The following is a 10,668-nucleotide window of genomic DNA, read 5'->3' as shown; positions in this document are numbered from 1 at the left end:
TGAACCAGAAATGACTGGAGTGTGTTATTTCAGTGCAGTGTGTAAAGGTTCTCTGTTACAGACGATGTTCTGCTTTGGCTGAAGACAAGATTGTGTCTGACACTTCCCTGCTTGGCAGCAACCAACTCAACCCCCCCACCCCACTCCACGTCCATCACCTCAGCATAAACACACACTGTGCACAGGTTAAGTCCAGTACTGTATTTGCATGTATTACCGTACAGTTCAATGCACAAAGACTGAGCTGGTTTTTCCACATAAGAAACATTTAAATTACATGGAGATAAGAAAAAAAGCCTTTCATCAGGATTAACTGCAGCCTTACTGCAGGTTTTCCACATAAATATGTTACTTTAAAGAGTTTCCTGTAATGCTTTAACTTTTTTGCATGTGTATTACAAAGAAAAAGCAAAGAAAAAAAATAACAGTGTACTGCAAATGCAATTATTTAGAAGTAGCTCAGCTAATTTGAAAGAATAGAAATTATGATTTCATTTAATAAAATATCCATAGAAGAGAAAATTAAGCACAGGATTACAAATAGATATTTTCATGGCCACAATAATCAGTAAACAGGTCACTCCTGCCAACAACCTGAGGCAGTTGTTACACCTGAACACGCTGTTGAAACTGCCATCTGTTCTGTCAATGAGTATTTTTCTAAAACGTTTTTACTGCAATATTTGCCTTTTTATGGTAGCCTACTGTCTCTTTGTGACTTGGCAAGGGAGCAGTATATGAATTTTGCAATAAAATCACAATAACTTTGGAGGATACTCAGCTGGTTTGTTCTGACACTGCTGAAATTAGCTTCAGCTGAAATGAACTGCTTAGACAGCTTTTTTTTTCTTTTTTTTTTTTTACACAGAAAGAGGAGTGTGGATTTAATCCTCCATCATTCACACTGGCAGAGGTCTCATCAAATGATTACAGTGGTGATCAGCATGTGAGTATTATTTTAAGACAGACCTGTGGAAATATAAACCTTTAGTAACATTTTCAGGATCACTTCTCAGGTATGTCCGAGAAAAAAGGCTGAGAATATGGACGATGTTCTGCTTTGGCTGAAGACAAGATCATACCTGACACTTCCCTGCTTGACCACAACCAACCCAACCCCCCACTAACTATCATTACCTCAGCATAAACACACACTCTACACAGGCCAAGTCCAGCTCTGTTAACGCTCATTTGCAGGAGCGAAGGATGTCAACAGAGGTTATTAATATTTGACTAATCTGATGGTGATATTCATATTAGCATTTTAAAAAAACGACACCATCTCCCTCCCCTTCTCTCCCTCTGCTTCCTCTGTCACTGCTGTTTTCCCTCTCAGCTCTCATCTGTACATCTGCCATGTGTGTGGTGTTTGAGACGCCATGCATCCCTCCCTCCCCGGCTACGCCTCCATCACCTGCTCATTAGAGAGAGGATGATGGTCCGACGGTCCCCCATGACTCTGCTCCAAAAATAACAGAGCCAATTTCCCGCCTGTTAGGCGGTGATTTCACACCAATCTGAGTTGTACTGGCCAGCTAGGCCTGTCAGAGAGAGAGGGAGAGAGAGAGAGAGAGAGGGAGAGAGAGAGAAATAAGGTGGGAACGAAAAGCAAAACAAGGAAAAGAAAAATGTAGGTCAGAGTGTAATGTGTCAGAAAATACAGGTTCTTTATCCTGAAAACACACTGGGAGACCTTTTGCTTTTTCAAGAAGCAGTAGTTTAGTAGTTTGCTTTCTGGCAGAGAATTAAATTAGAAGCCACTCTGATTTAGTGTATGTGCATTAGATATGAAAAATGAAAAATCCACCTCCCATCACTTTTAAAGCTCACTGATTTACTTTTTGAATCACATTTGTTTTAATTCATACAAAAACCATAGTCTGTAAATAAAGATGGACGTGGCCTCCACAGGTTTCTGAAGATCATGTGACATGAAGGTCAGAGTGAGCTGCTCCGCCGTCGCCATCTTGGCAGTGCCTGACTCCACCTATCGCCCAGCTAATCCATAAATGGGCATGGGGCGGAGCCTGTGTGGAGTCGAGACTTTGGTGCATACAGGTTTGTGGCAAGCATATGCTCACTCACCTGTCACTCAAAGTGGCCACGCCCTCAATTATGCAGAACTTTAAGCCTTAATAAAATTCAAAAACTCACCCTCGTACAGTTCTCACGAAGAGAAGGGCAAAACCGTTTTTTGTACCAGGCTGTAAACTGTTTATTTCTGCTGTAAAGTTGGACATTTGAACATGAGAGTCTATGGGGACTGACTCACTGTTGGATGTGAGGGACAGATTCTGTTACTTTTAGACATACCTGGGTTAGCTATGCTATGCTATGCTATGCTAAGCTACTGGCTGTAGCTTCATATAGGAGGAGTGGTATCTTCTTATCAAACACTCGCCAAGAAAGAGAAGCTAATTTATGCTACTCCACCAAGGCTAAATTACTAAGCAGACAGCACCCTGAGGAACCCCAGCACTCCAGATTAACTGGAAATCACTTTAATTCAATTCATTACTTTTAATTAACTTTGATTAATTCGATCAATTATAAACTTGTTAGAGAATTTCATTTAGCTTGGATGGTGCTCACTTGCTGGATATTCCTAAATAAAGTTTTGTCCAGGGGCTCTCTGTCAGGCCTCATACCTCATCACATATTAGACAAGAACATTGCATTAGAAGCTAATTATTATGCAGATTAAGATTATACTTATAAAATATGATGCATTTAACCATCCAACAGAATATAAAGTAGAAAAGAAATTACCCCCACCTCCAACATCCACATTTTTTCCACACTCTATCTGTATCTATACCTACGTGTATATCTGTGTCTCTGTGCCTCCCCCTCCATTGACAACTGTCTACTTAAGTGTAGCTTCATCCAGTGCCTGAATTAGACAAGTTAGACATCATACTGAGGGGCTGTTCAGAATCAAATTAATTTCATCACATCAAAAAGTTGGCAAAGCAGTGAGGAGCACCAGCTTCCAGCTTTATTCTTTATTAGGCCTTTAACAGCATCTCTAACCACAGAATCAACCTCAAGACAAGGCAGTTATTGTTCTCCATAAACCCTGCATAGATTATATTCTGTTTAAAGTAACTGCTTTCTTAATGTGATGTATAGGCTGGTAAAACAGGAAAATCAGGTGGGGTAGGGAAGTGTAAAGAATAGAAATGCATATGAATGAATATGAGCTGGATTATAAAATTCATGATGGTTTTCTGGGCTGCAGGACCAGAATTTTAGAAATACTGAGGTCAGGTCCTCATTATCTATAGATGCCTCCATCCCGACCCCAAACACCAAAAATAAAGTCTCAAAATGTTCTTAATTATCAGAATTTGTAACATTATTAGTTATTAGTGTATATATTGTTATATGTATTATTAGTTAGACATTATTCAGTTAACTATTTAAATGCAGTTGCTGTGAATTGTATTTTCCAACATTGAGGTCTGAACACTGTTTCAAAGCCCCCTCTGAACTGCAAGGACTGAAATTCAGATGGAGAAATACTGAATTCTCTTTTTCTTTCCTTCTTTCTTTACCCACGAGTACTCACATTTTAATGTATGGAAAAAATACTGGAATCAGACACTCAAATACCCTTCATGTGTAATTCTTTTAATTATATAAAATCAAATTCCCTCAGTGATGTCCACAGCCCTGATTGGTTGGACCTAGTCATACCTAACAGTGCAGCACGAGATCACCAAGGAAGTAAAGTACTAAATGCCAACCCCGTCTCCAGAAATGACCTAAAAATACAACTGACTTGCAACAATTGATCATAATTTATTTTGTTATATTTAAAAACTTTCTTGAGGATTTAGACATGTCTGACCTTGATAGAATAAAAAAAACAAAAAAAAAAACACTATGGCTGATACTGACAATGAAAGGCTGCAACAATTATCACCAGAATTATTTAATTCTTCTACAAACACAAGCTTCTGCCTTCAGAAAAATTTAAAGACACTATGATAACCACATAAAAATTCTTCTCACAGGGGCTTTAAGTGAAGCGTCTGTACACTCCCTCCCCCTCTGTCAGTCAGTCAGTGATGGAAACCAGAGTGACTTCCTTTATAAAAATGATGGCGGGTGGTCGCTCAGACTAGAACAAGTGTTGCAATGAAAAGAAGAATTACAGCATCCCCTCCTCTTCGGCCAAGGCCGGAGTGAGGTTACGGTAAATATCTCCGTCAATGTCACTGTGTCACCGACGCCCACGTCAGTACGGTTATATCCCTCCCCGCTGCAGCCCCTCTCACCACCACTTTATGAGCTGTGCGCCCACATATGACCTCTAATGGACAGGGGCTTGTGTTTGTCTGTGTGTCTGCGAGTGGCTGAGTGACTTGGGGGATGGGAGCAGTGTAGATGATTTCCCAGAAGTTTGTCGGCTTTATTTTATACAAACATTTGAAAATGTTTAATGGGTATTTGTTCAGAATTATCGCCTCGGGCCACATGTTTGACTTTCCGTATTTCTGTAGCTGTTAGGGTCGTTAAAAGGAGAGAAAATAAGATGCAAAGTAACAGTGGATCATGAATAAAGTTGTGGAAATTATTATATATAGAGTAATATTTAAAAAGCAAATGATTGCACAGGAGCATTTTTTGTCCTATTTTCATCAGTGTAGATGTTAATGTTGCCACATCCCCGAGGATGCAGCTTATGCCAATACCTTGGGTTCCTAATGGACCAACTTGATTAAATGTACAGTATATGTGTGTGTGTGTGTGTGTGTGTGTGTGTGTGTGTGTGTGTGTGTGTATGAGTAATTTGTCTCCCCACAACTTCTCATTCAGTCGACAGAAGTTCCAATTAGAGAATACCCCCACACCCTCCCTTTGCAGACTGGAGCATCATATTTTATTCATTCGTTTGGCAAAATGTGAAAGTGAATTAACTTCCACAGACGCCGTCCGTCCACCAACATACCTGCAGCTCTCAGAGCAATCGATTTTTAATTCACGCTCCAGAAAATGTATAGTCTATTCACTCAGGGGAGAAAAGCTTTAGCTGGAGGATGCAGAGTACGAGTGTGTGGGATATTTACAGGATGTGTGTGTGTTTTTGTAGCTTTCTCTTTTTGTGAGGACCTCATGTCCTCATTGCCCTTCTGAAGTTGAAGGGATTATTCAAGATGAATTTTATTGTTCCTCATTTTGAAAACTCATCTTTATATAGTTTATATTTAATTTTAATTTAATTAGGCTCCAGGAAAGCGCATGTCTTTATGTTTGTGTTAAAGTGTATTAATAGGCATACATTAGTACTAACAGACTTGTGAAGACCTTCACTGACTTAATGAACTCTAACCCTAACTTAAACAATTATTAACCTCCAACCCAGTAGTTAAGAGGTGACCATGAATATGTGAATGTCTTCATTTTCCAAAACAGTTTGCATAATGTCAAATGTTGATCCCAGTTTTCAAAAATATCATTACAGTTAAAAAATGTCCCCACTTCTTAAAATGTCAAAAAGTTCTTAAAATGTCAAAATTCAAAAACGTTCAAAAACTTAGATTCAAAAAATATCCTTGAAAAATGTCTTTACTTTCAAAATACACTTTTCATAACTGTCCCCAGTTTCCATATTGTCCCCACTTTCAAGGTCTAATAATGAAATCGGTCCCCATGAAGATAGAAGTTCAGGAGTACCTACACACACACACAGATTTTGTTTACTGGCTCCACCATGCTAGAGTTGAGTGCTAATGTGTTGCTGTGGGAACTAAGATGTGTGCCGCGCCTCAGCAGAAGGAAGCCTGCAGCTCTGCTACTGTACACTCACTCACTTCCCACATCATTTCTCACATGCTGTTGAACGATAAAGCACCGCATGGGCCTCTGCACGTACACGAACGCATATGGGAATTTATTTTCAAAATGTCAACTTTCCATCTTCATAAACAAAAGACTTGTTTAAGCTTTGTGATATAATCTAAGAGGCTTTTGAAGAGTTTTATCATCAATTTTAAGGGCAGAGAATTTCTTGATTGTTGCTCCACAGAGCTTTTTATCCTCTTTTAGTTCATTGTCTTGGCTTCATGGCACTTTTAATGTACATTTAGTCTGAGATTCTCCAGCAGCAGCAGTTTTCAGCTAATGAGCCTTAAAAACCAACCGTGCACAACCTGACCAGCTCCAAACAGCAGACAGACACAGTCAGACACCAGCTGGAGAAGAGAGTCGAACATTTAGCAGCTAAAGAGTCAGATATTTTTCTCACGAGCTGGTGGAGACCAAAACAGGGTTGAATGTTGGACTGGACGGAAATATGACTCTAAATTGGATTACATTGTTGCTGCTAAGAGATTATCCAAACATTGTCCGTTAATATTTCTGCCAACTATTGGCCAAAATTATCTAATTACTACTGTTACTGCACAGAACTGTAAACAAGCAATTGTTTTCTAGCATGTTATGCAACAAAGGATCAGACTCCACACTATTATTTCCTTCCACTGTGTTTTTAGACAAAGATCAGGAAATCATTAAGAGATTGAATTAATGCTGTGACTGAGAGACAAGGCAGAGTTCACACCGGAGTCAATCATAGCTGCCATCTTTAAAGACTTGCAGGACAAGAGGCTACATGCTGATCTGAAAGTAGGTGCAAGTGACCAACTTCTGTTTTCCACTTGACTAAATCAACAAGAAATTACTATGTAAATTAGTTAGTTTAAGTTTTAGTGTTTTATGCAATGTAATGCTTCAATTATATGTTGCTCACAGTTTGTTTCATTTAGTGTTTCTGCATGTTTCACGACCGAGTCTGTGTCTTTTCAACTGGTTATGTGCAGGTTGTTTTAAGTCAGAATTAAACCAAACCAAACCAAACCGAACTGTAGTTGGCAAGAGAAAGCAAAAAATAATAATAACAATGACACACTCGTCACTTTATCAGGACGTCATGAGTCCCAGGTTGTTGTCGGATGTTTTCCACTATGATGCACTTCACAGGATGAGAGATTTCCTCACCTGACGTGCACTTTTTTTCGCAGTGCCCTTTGAGTATTGGGTCAGGCCATTATTGGGCTGATCCCGGCATTAGCTTTAAGCTTATAATTCTAAGATATGGTGACGTATCTGTCACAAACCCCAACTATCAACACAGCTTTAAAAGTTCTTAAATTTAGAGGCTTTTTTCATTTTCCATTTAAATGTCATCCTGATTATCAGCGAATTTTATATTTTCATTGTTTTGTTTAATATGACAACAGTTATTCTCACAATTCACTCTGAGTGTGTGTGTGTGTGTGTGTGTGTGTGCTACATAACAGTGTTGTTTAACAAGCTTAGCAGGATCAGGTGCTGCGTAATCTGCTGGTAATGAGGCTCACAGAGATGTGTGTGTGAGAGTGTGTGTGTACATGCACGGCAGCATTTGAGTGTGTATTTTTCAATTATGACCAAAAAAAACCCACAGCTCTATGTTTGTATTAGCTCACCTAGCAACTCACCTGCCTTATTTTACATTTATTTTATAAAAATATATAAATTTCACTTCCTGCTACTGTGTGTGTGTGTGTGTGTGTGTGTGTGTTTACATGTATGTATTTGCATTTGAATGTCCATGCATCTATGTTTTCTATTGGTGTTGGGCAGGGTTTAACTGAATTAAGATGACTGAGGCTGGTGCTCTTCCCAATCGGCCCAGATTGGGCTTTTGGAGTGAAAATCCTCCAGGGAAGCACTAATCCCTGACTGTCAGGAGCAATTTTTATTCCGTAAGCAAAGCTTTCTCTCTCTATCTCCTCCCTGCTTGCTCCCTCTCTTGCTCTATCGTTCTATTTATAGCCCTCTTAAGCTGCTCTGTGTGCCACTGTTTACATTTAGAGCCCCCACTTTTTAGATTTAGAGGCCCCCCCCCTCCTCCTTTTGCTTCCAGTCGTCCCTTGGTTCCCAAGCAGGAGAATTAAAAGCAGGAAATCTCTATTGACTAGCATGCTCGCATACAGCAGGGGACGAGATGGACGGATAGAGAGATTATGAGGAAGAGAGCTAGACACAGAGAGGAAGAAAGAAGAGGAGGAAAGACAAAGACGAGGGAGATGTGAAGTGACAAGCAGATCCGAGTGTGTATTCCAGGCGCTCAGGCAAGCTGTCTGTGTTTGAGAAGACAGATTGTGATAGGGAGGAGGAGGAGGAAGAGGAGGAAGAGGCAGTGTTTTGAAAGGAGAGGGAGTCAGAGATTTTGTGTCTTGTTTAGAGGAACAGAGAAATGGACATGATAGAGATGATGCAGAGTTTTTAAACTGGAAGCTGCTGAGGACACATGAAGGTCCTTTGTGATTTTTCTGGCAATTTGGGGGATTTTCAACATTTTGGGAAACACATTTATTATGTTTGTGAGGGTTAGATGTGAAGATTGATTGACTGTAGGTAAATATGTAGCTGGAGCTGCAGCCAGTTAGCTTAGCTTATATCTCATTTGGTTCATTTGTACAAAAACTGAAGTGCAAAAACGACAGTTTGACGTTTTACAAGAGGATCTGTATCTGACTGAACCAGAACCTGAACATGAGCTAAACACATAAACTGTCATTTTTACTTAGACGAAATAATGTGTTAATCAATGAGATTTAGCAGTAGATGTTGGTGGAGTTTGTTAGCTGTGTTTCCCCCTGCTTCTATTCTTTATGCTAAGCTAAGCTAACTGACAGCTTTTGTCATGTTTACCGTGCAGACATGAGAGCGGTTTAAATCAACCACAGTCTAACTCTCAGCAAATAAGCAAATAAGCGTTTTTCCCAAAATGTCAAATTATTCCTTGAACAACCTGCTTTTTCCAGAACTTTCAAAAATTTTTATTTTTGAGAAGAATTGTTCAAATACATGGAAATTACAAATTACAGAGCAGCTACAAATTGGGTTTTCAGTCTTGTTATCATATTTTAAGTCCAATATTTTTAACTTTGGCAAAATTAACTTACAAATGAAGTAAATTGACAAATATACAGCATTTTTTAGAAGCATTTTTATCCACCAGATACTCCTAGCATTGTGGTGAAGGCTTTGAAAAAGCATTTAGATATTTATGTGATCAGATGGAATGAACAGAAAAATTCTTTGGGTTGAATAAATACATGAACACAGAGAACTTTTCATAGGGGTGGACTTGTACTGGGAACTTTGGACTCATTATCTTTTTGTATTTTCGAAACCATTTACTTTTTATTGCTTGTTTATTTGACAGGGACAATTCTTATGAGAGGAAAAGGATACGCTGCTTTTTGATCTGTTTCTCTGGCCAGATGTTAAAGGATAAATCTGCTCATACTCTATATTTTCCTTACTGTCAATAAATCTTGAGGAAAGACCAAAATCAACAGTGTTAGTCTGTCTCTCAGCACTTCCTAATTTCTGAGGCTCTCAGCTCCAAACACATCGGTTTCTACTAAAGATGTAAATCTTTAAAAACACTTCAGAGATATATAGTTTCATATTTACAAGAGGTTAATTTCCTAAAACAGCTGGTCGCTGCAGTTCTTAAACAAACAAGAGGAAATAGTGCATAATGTTGGGGACTATTTTCAGGGGCGGATTAATCTACATTTGGTGCTCTAGTGAGTATTTGGAGCAGCAGGAGGGTGTGCTTCCTAAAAATAGAATTTACTTCAGTGCATCCACAGTTTTAAACCTCAAAACTACTCTAACTCGCCTCTCTTTGTCCCAGCCCCCTTCCCAAAGCCCTCTTGTTTGTTTCTGTGGAGGTCAGCTTGCCCCCTACAGCTGCGAAGTAGCAGTTTAAGGCAGCAGCTAACATTTAGCTCATTATGTAAATGCTAATCATCGGTTGTAGCACAGACCCTGGGGGTTTCAGAGACGCTCAGACACAACTAAGGCTGGCAAACCGACAAGCTGCATTAGCAATTCTAGTACATAAACAAACCGATTTATGGATCGCGAGGCTCCACTGTGCTAATCTGTCAGTTTTGCTCCCTGCACGCAGTAAAAGCAGCGTCGATGTAAACTAGTTATGTAATTTAATGTGATGGAGCAGCGTCGTCCTCTGTGTATTTTACACTCAGATGAGGCACGCTTCCACTTGTATTTCCTGCCCAGTGTCAATAACGTAATCAGATGTGGGGCTCACAGCTGCTCTACCTGTGAGTGTGTGTGTGTGTGTGTTGAGGAAAAACAGAGGAATACAGTGCAGCATTTGGACAGTGACACGTTCTGGTTGTGCTGGCTCTGTCTTCCAGCTCATTGGGTTTGAAATGAAACAGTGACTAAGAGGTGGAGCTGCTGACTTTCAGGGTTTTTGGATCAGGTTGGATAAACAGTGCAGGAACTGAAGACCTGACTGCACTGTCAAAATTTGGGAGGTTGTTGTTGTTCCAACATAGACACAAACCCTTACAGCACTATATGATTTTGCTCATTTTAGTGTATTTACTGCAAATACATACCATCACAGCTAAACATGAAGTTAAAGATTTGTTTGGTGATCTGACATGAAGTTTGTCCCATTTTTGTGCTGTACGTAAATATGTTGTTCATAGACATACACATTGTGCACTTAACTATAAAGGAAGTTAACAATGTGTTTGCCTTTTATTGGGTCCATAAGGTGACTTTATTATTTCTATCCCGTGTAGTGCTGTCAACAAGTTCAATCAACCAAAAGGTTAGTTAAAG

At 39.4% G+C, this 10,668-nt stretch overlaps 1 protein-coding gene across 5 annotated transcripts in view; it reads right to left on the bottom strand.

Annotated features, from left to right (window-relative positions):
• Positions 1-10,668, bottom strand: part of phactr1 (phosphatase and actin regulator 1) — a 98,481-nt gene that overhangs the window by 48,515 nt on the left and 39,298 nt on the right. The gene's annotated exons all lie outside the window — the stretch shown is intronic.

The sequence above is a fragment of the Trachinotus anak genome, unplaced genomic scaffold, assembly GCF_046630095.1.
Source record: "Trachinotus anak isolate AG129_WGS33_773 ecotype Australia unplaced genomic scaffold, CSIRO_AGI_Tana_v1 ptg000010l, whole genome shotgun sequence".
In the NCBI taxonomy this organism is placed as follows: domain Eukaryota; kingdom Metazoa; phylum Chordata; class Actinopteri; order Carangiformes; family Carangidae; genus Trachinotus; species Trachinotus anak.
The sequence above is the reverse complement of the archived record's forward strand: the minus strand, read 5'-3'. Positions and strand labels throughout refer to the sequence as shown.